Consider the following 9,096-nt stretch of genomic DNA (forward strand, 5'->3'; position numbering starts at 1 on the left):
CCTCTTCTTTAAAAGGACAGTCAGACTGGATTAAGACTCTTACTAAAGACCTTGTTTTAACTTAATCACCAATTTAAAGACCTTATCTCCAAATACAGTCACATTCTAAGGTACTGGAGGTTAGTGATTTAACATATGAATTTATCCCATAACAGTGGACATGTGCTAAGTTTAAATGTATCATCTCCAAAATTCAGGCATTGAAATTTAATAACCAATGTAATCGTATTAAGAGGTGGGGCCTTTAAGAAGTGATTTGGCCATGAGAGCTTCTCCTTTGTGAGTGGGATCAAGGCCCTTATAAAAGAGGCTTCATGCAGTGTTTGGTCCCTTGCCCTGCCAACTTTCAACAACTTTCAATGCCAACTCAGCATTCCTCACCTCTGGAGGATATAGCAACAAGGTGTCATCGTGGAAGCAGTGAGACCTGGCCTCCCCAGTTGGCATCCTGATCCTGGACTTCTGGCCTCCAAAACGATGAGAAATACATTCCTACTCTTTGTAAATTACCCAGTTTAAGTACTCTATTATAGCAACACAAACAAAGACAGCATCTGAAAACAAAATACTTCCTTTTCTGAAGTATTTTGTTGAGCAACTAGTAAAGGTATGTGGGTTTCCCCCCACCCCGATATTTTGGCATCAACCATTACTACTCACTAATATATACAAGAATTCATGCTAGGTGTTTTTAGTAGAGGATAATCTGATAGTATTTAAGTTGCTGTAGCTTTAATGCTTATCCAATTGGTTCTTCAAAAAGGCTTAAATGCAAGATATCCCAGCAAAAGGAAAGCACACCAATCACTGCTACATTCAACCCTCAGCTATTAGCCCTACAAAATATATAAAACGTTATATATAAACATACATAATTTCTTATAGAAATACAACTAATTAGTGGAGTGTTATGTGAAATTAGTACACTGCTTATAAAAATGGAAGTTTTGACTCTGAGTATCTAAGCAAATAAACTTCACAAAGAATGGATGATCAGTCCAAATTCTCAGCAATAATAAAGACCAAGATAGTTCAACAATTTCTAAGTTATCTGACAGAATATTTTTGTCCTGAGGACCAATTCCAAATGTTTGCTGAAAGATCTCAATAGAATAAAATGAGAATTGCCACATCAAAACTTCTGCGTTTATAAAAGAAACAGCTGTGACTGAGGAGCCTGAGGGCAATAAATTAATATTCAAAGTTTTATTTCTGAAATGGAGTTATGAATTTAAACATGTTCACAAGAAAATATAATAAGCTCACAGTCATTTGAAATGATCTTTACAGATGCCATGTAAAAATATATGCCAATCAGCTTTGCAATTTAATACCACATAATTAGTTCGGGGGCTTTATGCCAAAAGTATGTTGTAATTCTACTAAATTTAAAATGTGAACAGTGGTAAATGAGGATGAATATTTCAAAATGATAGCCCATTTAACATGTTCCCCTACACACACACATACAACAAGCGCGCACTTACACACATACACAACAAAATCAAACCAATGCAAATCTGAAAGAATTATATTATCTCTATTATTGGCAAATCCAAAGGAAAAGTTCACAAGAAAACTAGTTTTACATTTAATGTCTCATATTTTATGCACACCAAAAAAAGTTGGCAAATGCAATTTATTTCAATGTAGTTTCCGTTATTGTCAGAAGATTGCTTATTCTACAATCATATTGTAAAGATGCACAAATATTCATTCTTTATCTCCTTTATTAAATAGCAAGTATTTTGATTCCAGATGGTACATATTACACAATATCATTCATCAAAAGCTGTGTAACTCCAAGGCCATAAAGCTCTTTTGCAAAAAAATGCAACTTTTTAAAAATATTTCTTTTTTTTCTTTTTTCCCTTTTGTTTGGCAGGTGGTGGTGGTGGTATTAATTTCTGGTAGGGTGACATATAACAGTATTTTTGGATAGCAATAAAGATTCAGAGGTCACTATTCCTTTTTTCTAAGCAGAAAGTCAGCCTTTAGTCACAATTTTTAAATAAGCATTTACTGAACTATATACTTTGTTTAGGGGAGTGTGAAAGGTTATGCAATACAGTGACTAAAAAGAAAACCGTCAATATGCCAGGGATAGCAAAGAAAGTAATTGATTTAATTTGAGCAGAAGATAATGTGTTAAAAATGTTATGCTATGTCTATATGAGATTGAGAAACAAATCAGAAACTAGAATGAGAAGTCCTACCAAAGTTGTAGGTCCTAGTGGAATCAGTTTCCTATAATCAATTAGCCCATTGTCTAAATGGATAATGCAGTCATTGAGGTTATGGCTGTCATCAGGAAGAAAAATAAATTTAAGAAAAAAATTGGCTGCTTTTTTTTTTATATCACCAAAAGTAAATTGAAAAATTTATAGATAATATTATTGAGTACAGGTGTATCTAATACATATTGACCAGTAAATAGTAGAAGTTTTAACTACACAAATAAACCAGCAAAATTACTATAAATAAGAAATTAAAGGTTATTTCTCAGTCTGAAAAGCAGAGGAAAGAGATCGTAGAATCAAAGAAAGCACAAGAAATTCAGTCCTCTTCTACTTTTGATTTACCCTAGCCACAGTGAATATACTCTCATTCCCTATAGGTAGTAGCAAGTAAATAACAGATTATATTTGTCAGTCACATCACTGACTTTTTGTGTGATTTCAGGCAACTCATATTGTATCTAGACTTCAATTTTCTTATTTGTTAAATGTGATTAACAAATGCTATAGCAGAAATGACTCGTTGGCCACGCTCAAACCATTCCCAAATCCCATATTCTATTTCCCACTTCTCCATCGAGACCGGAAAGGCTAAATATTTTCCAGTTCTCCCTTTGTCCTAATTTTAGTTATCCATAAAATAGATTTTGAGGCAAGGATTTAGGTGTGAATAGTTGATGGAAGTTATCCCAGGAATAAACTGAGGGGTAATTTAGACAAGCTAATAACAGATATGGTAATGAACAATTATCAAGGTGGGAAAGTGGGGATCAAACACTATGGGGACTGTCTGAAACACCACGTAGAACTCTCAGAAATATCCAGGGAGGAGTGAAGAATCTGGGGTTTTTATTTAACTACTCTCATTCTTACCAATTCAATTTTTCTCCTCTGCAAAATGGGCAACTGAACATGACTGCATTAAGACTAATTGGAGATATAGGCATAATTTGAAAAATGTCATGTTAAAGTATGTGCTTATATATTATTGCAAATTTGTCCTGGTAGTAGAAACAGTATAGAATTTGACCAAGAAACCTCAGTTTCATCTCATCCTGGCCTTGCCACTAGCTGATTATCAAACTAGAATAGTCTCTCTGTTTGGACCTTAGAGTTTAGTCATTTGAAAAAGAGTGATCTTGAATCATTAATGAAAGTAACTCTTCTTCCATGTCTAAGTTCCAAGAATCTTTGGCTAAATACATTTTATGAGGTTTACAATAATTCTACTCCATTTGTTGTCAAGGCTTAAAAAACTTCAATGCCACATTTACCTTTTTTTGATGAAATAGAAAATAGAATGCCTTTCTAATATCAGAAAACCATCTGCAGAGTGAATAAATGAGCATGGCTCAAACAAACTCTCTCCACAGGACAAATTAAATGATCTGTTAAAGTAATCGGGCAGACTCACAAATTCTCATGATGGTCCATGTAGTACAAGCAATGTTATCTCAAGACTTGGAAAAAAGTTAGTCAATATTTAATTTTGAATTTTAAAGAAAGAAGAGAAAGAATGATGCCATGTGTAAGTAATAAAAATACAATTTCAAACAAACCAGATCCCCAAGAAAACCTTATGATTAAAACTGTTTCCCAAACTACCATATTATTGATGCCAGATGTTAATCATGAAAGCAGAAGATAAAAAACTTATGGAGAGAGAAAGCTCCATTTTAAAAAGTAGGAAGTTAACTTATGAAAATAAGGAGCCAGTGCAAGTCTGGTTAGGCAATAAGCCTTCTGTAACATATTAAAGCATTTTTCCATTGACAACCGTAGTTTATTTGGTCAAAATCTCTTTTACAGGATTAAACACATACATTTTTGTGTAAAGTTTCAGACTGCTAGAGGTTAAAACAAAAAATAAAGTTACATTTTAAGAGAATTCTAAGACCTCTTTTTGTGTGCATTTTATTTTCCTACAAGATTAGCCTCAATATATGACCTCTAGCTGTATCTATGAATCCTGCCTTTCTCTGATAATTCAAATCCACATTTCTGAGTTTTTATAACATTTTGACCTGATTGTTAATTTAGCACTACAAACTTCATATGTTTTGAAATCTCTTTACTCTTGATGATTTCCCTTTTATTCAACAATGAATTCTTTCAATCCTTCTTTTATTCATTTAATCATGTAGTCAATGAACATCTAGAGTCTACTAGGACATACATATATTGGTGAAAGCTAAGACAAATACAATGAACAATAACATACACTGCCTGCTCTTGAGGGGTCTAGCAGATGATTGCCATATATGGTAGTTATAATGCAATGGAGCAATTCTATCATTGGTGTAAAGCCAAGAATACTTATTTACTCTGAAAATTCTCTAGAAGATGCTTTAGAATCATATGACTTGGATCTTGAAAGTAGGGTGAAACTTTTCAGTCCACAAAGAGAAGCAGCGATACAGCATAAACAAAATCAGAGATGAGGGAAGCAAAGAGAAATATAACATATCTAAACTCTAGATTTCTGTTTCAAAGAATATAGTTCCATATAATCCCATCCTTTGTGCTATTATTATTAATATTACATATATTACATCTACATATGTTATTGTTCCTATATAAAACCATTGAGATTTTTGTTTTAAGATCATATACAATTTTTAAATAAAGATAATATTCTTTCATGCTGATCTATATATTAATATTTATTATTTCTCATGTTCCATATTTCTTCCTCCAGCTTCAAAGTTTTTCTTAAACTTCAAAAACTTTTTTAGCACTTTTTGTAGTGCAGTTCTGCTGATTCAAACACATATTTTTTATTTATTGAAAATGGCTTTATTTTACCTTAGTTTTTGAAGAATTCTTTTTTTTCTGGATATGAATTTCATAGTAGACATCCTTCCAGCACTTTAAAGATGTCACTCCACTGTCATTTGACCTACATTGCTTTTGATAGGGAGTCAGCTGTTATTTGTATTATTAATCTTCTATAGGTAATATATTGTTTTTCTCTGCCTACTTTTAGGATATTCTATTTATTTTTGATTTTCAATAGTTATATCATGATAAAACTAGCTATGTTTTTCTTTATGTTTATCTTTCTTAAGGTTTACTGAGAATCTTGGGTTTATTGGTAGATGTTTGTCATCACATTTGAAAAAACTTTGATCATTTTTTTCTCTGTTATGGGCTAAAATGTGCTCCCAAAATGCATATGTTGAAGCCCTGAACTCAAATATAACTACATTTGGAGATAGAGCCTATATGGTTAAATTAAGTCAAAGGGTGGGGCCTTAATTCAATAGGACTAGTGTCCTTATAAAAAGAAAAAGAGACACTAGAGATCCCTCTCTCATGTGCATAGAGAAGAGGCCATATGAAGACATAAGGAAAGACAGACATCTACAAGTCACAAAAGGAGGCCTCACTGGAAAGCAATCCTGAAAATACCTTGATCTTAGATGTCTAGTCTCCAGAATTGTGAGAAAATAAATTTATTTTGTTTATGTAACCCAATCTATAATATTGTGTTATTGCAGTCCAAGGAGACTAATGCATTCTCTGAATATTTTTTCCCAATTCTTTTTCTCCTTTTATTCTTGGCCTTCAATCACATATATCTTAGACCCTTTGATATAATCTTACATATCACTGAGAATCCACTGATTTATTTTCTACCTTTCTTTTCTATTCAAATAGTATTTCTATTCATCTATCCTCAAGCTTAGTAACCATTTATTCTATCACATATGAAGACATTTTTAATATTGCATATGATTTTTCTCAATTGTAGAATTTCCATTGAGTTATTTTTTAGAGTTCCCATTTCTCTTCTGGGATTCCTTATCTGCCTATTCATTATGACCCTGTTTTACTTCAAGGTCCCAAAATTATTTATAATTATTTATTTAAAATTCTTGTATTCTAATTTAAATATTCAGGGTATTTTAGCATTGGTTTCTGTTGACTGCTTTTTCTCTTGACTGTGGGTCACAATTTGTTTTTTCTCATTGTCTACTACTTTTTTATTGCATGGTAGATATTGTGAATAACACATTGGAGAGACTAGAGTCTATATTTTCTGAAGGTTATTCATTTTTAGTCTAGTAGAAATTAAATTGGTTTGACTCAAATTCAAAATTCTGGCTCCCCTGAAGTGGAGAGATAAACTATTCATTTATCTGGGGTTTTGTTTTTCTTTTTTTTTCTTTTTAAAATGACTTATCTTTTACTGTAATATTTCAGTTTTCCAGCTCTTGCTTTTCATTGAGTCCTCTAACATCTCCCCTGCATGTGTGTAGCTCAGTGGTTAGAAAATGATTTCAGTGGAATATGTGTACAAATTTGTGACTATTCTCTCTGTTATTCTCTCCTTAGGATTTCTCTTCTACTTTTCCCAACCTAGCAAAATTCCAGCTTGTGTACTAACTGAAGAGTGCCTTAGACATATCAGATCTTCTTTTTTTTTTCCTGGTTACCTTTTTAGTAAGTTGTATTTTTTAAGTACTAGTTTATCTTGTACACTTTTAAAAAAAATTGTTTTATTATCTCAAATTCTGTTGGTACAAATATTGTTAGGGTTACATATCTTGCCCTTGCCCCACTATGCCAGAGCTTCAAGCGTGTCCAGTCTCCAAGTGATGTGCTCTGCACTCACCTTCCCCTCCTCCCCCCTTCCACCTGTTCACCTCCTAATAACAGATTTTTTTTTTTTAGACATTTTGGTTACAGTGTGTTTCTTTGCCTCTCCCTAAAAAGGGATAGAGGTAATCCTTTTCCCCCTATAATGCTCACTACATCCTTAAGATGTGGGTCTCCCCCCCTCAGATCCCTGTTGAACACTACAATTATTTGAACACCATAGTTTTAGGCTGTCAGTACCAATTTGATGGCGAGTAGATGTGTAGCCCATTTTCCAGGTCTTGTGTCGTCTCACTTTGTATTACAGGCTTAAGCTTAATCCACGATAGCATAAACGGTGCTAGTTCACTATCGTTTCTTAGGATTGAGTAATATTCCATTGTGAGTATATACCACATTTTAGTTATCCATTCATGAATTGACGGGCACTTGGGTAGTTTCCATCTCCATGCAATAGCGAATTGTGCTGCTATAAACATTCGGGTGCAGATGTCCTTATAATAGAGTGACTTGTATTCTTTTGTATAGATGCCCAACAATGCTATTGCTGGGTCAAATGGTATTTCTATTTCTAGTTGTTTGAGGAATCTCCAAATTCTTTTCCACAAAGGTTGCACTAATTTGCAGTCCCACCAGCAGTGTAAGAGTGTTCCTGTCTCTCCACATCCTCGCCAGCATTTGTTGTTTTGGGATTTCTTGATACAGGCCATTCTCACTGGGGTTAGGTGGTATCTCATTGTGGTTTTGATTTGCATTTTTCTAATGATTAGAGATGTTGAACATTTTTTTATATGTTTGCATGCCATTATTCTGTCTTCTTTGGAGAAGTTTCTGTTCATTTCCATTGCCCATTTCTTGATGGGGTTGTTTGATTTTTTTCTTGTTTATTCTTTTAAGTTCTAGATAGATTCTTGTTATTAGACCTTTGTCAGAAGTGTAGAGAGTGAATATTTTCTCCAGTTCTATGGACTGTATCTTGTACACTTTTGTAAAATTTATTTGTATATATCCTGAGTCTATTTTTATACTATTGAGTGATATATCACACAGAGTCAGGTGCATGCCCTGCCTCTGGACTCTGGGTTGTTAATTATATAATACTATCTTAAATTATAAATTTAAGTCAGATTTAAATATTTTTTTATCTGAAAGCCTTTTATCCAAAGAATATGTATTAGGTAGATGCTGATTTGACTTAAGTTGCTATGATACAGAATTTTGACATAATAATTTACTTTTTATATGTTGCCATAAAATTTTTCAGATAAAATTGGCAATTTCCCTCTTTGAAATGTTTCTATAACTGACACTAATCTATAGTGATGAAATAGGAGTTTGGAAAATCTTAGTATTTCATTTAAGCTTTTTAAGCTTAAAAAATGTTTTTTAATTAGTCCCTGGTGGATACAAGTAAAATATGTTCATTCAAGTTATCATTAAACAATGGAGGGGGGAAACTTATTGTAAGGATATAAGTACATATGGAAAAGTATGAAATTAAAGCATGCAACCAGGTCTGAGGAATAATGGAAATCATAGTAGTACCCAGCATCATAAAGACTGGATCTGGATTCTAAGCAGCTCTAGAGGATTCAGTACTGATCTGTCTTTAATGCATTGTTACTATCTCTAAACATTTGCTATTCATTTTTTTTCCAAAACAAATCTATTTCCTGAATAGCTTCAGCTTCCTCCTAACTTTGCTTTTCTTATGATTCATTATGTTTTTCTCTGCCTCTGGATGGCCTCCATCTGTTTCTTCAGATGTTTCTTTGTTTCTTCAAAATAATTTTCAGATAATTTTGCCTATTTGGATATTTTCAACCAGAATTAAGAGAAATCTAAAGCAAAATAGCATGAACAGAAACCATAATTTACTAGTGTGATAAGTAAAAGTTTATCATTGAATTTGAGAATGGTTGTTGTAGGGGCTCAAACTCTCTCTCTCTCTCTCTCTCTCTCTCTCTCTGTCTGTCTCTCTCTCTCTCTCTGTCTCCCTCTCTCCCTGTCTCAGATGGGCTTGTTCCATGTGATGAGCCACATTGACACTACTAGTCCTAGAGTTATATTTCATCTTAGTGACCCAGTTGGAAAGAAATGTATATTCCAATTGTATCAACATAATATCTCCAATTGGAGGATTCTGATGAACTCTACCTGACATAATTTATATTATGCACCCATCTTTGTTTCAGTATGTGGCAATGGGGGCAGAGACACTGTCAGGTTATCCTGAACTATATCCAATAGGTTTGGC

Source organism: Microcebus murinus, chromosome 10 (genome assembly GCF_040939455.1).
Source record: "Microcebus murinus isolate Inina chromosome 10, M.murinus_Inina_mat1.0, whole genome shotgun sequence".
Classification (NCBI taxonomy): Eukaryota; Metazoa; Chordata; class Mammalia; order Primates; family Cheirogaleidae; genus Microcebus; species Microcebus murinus.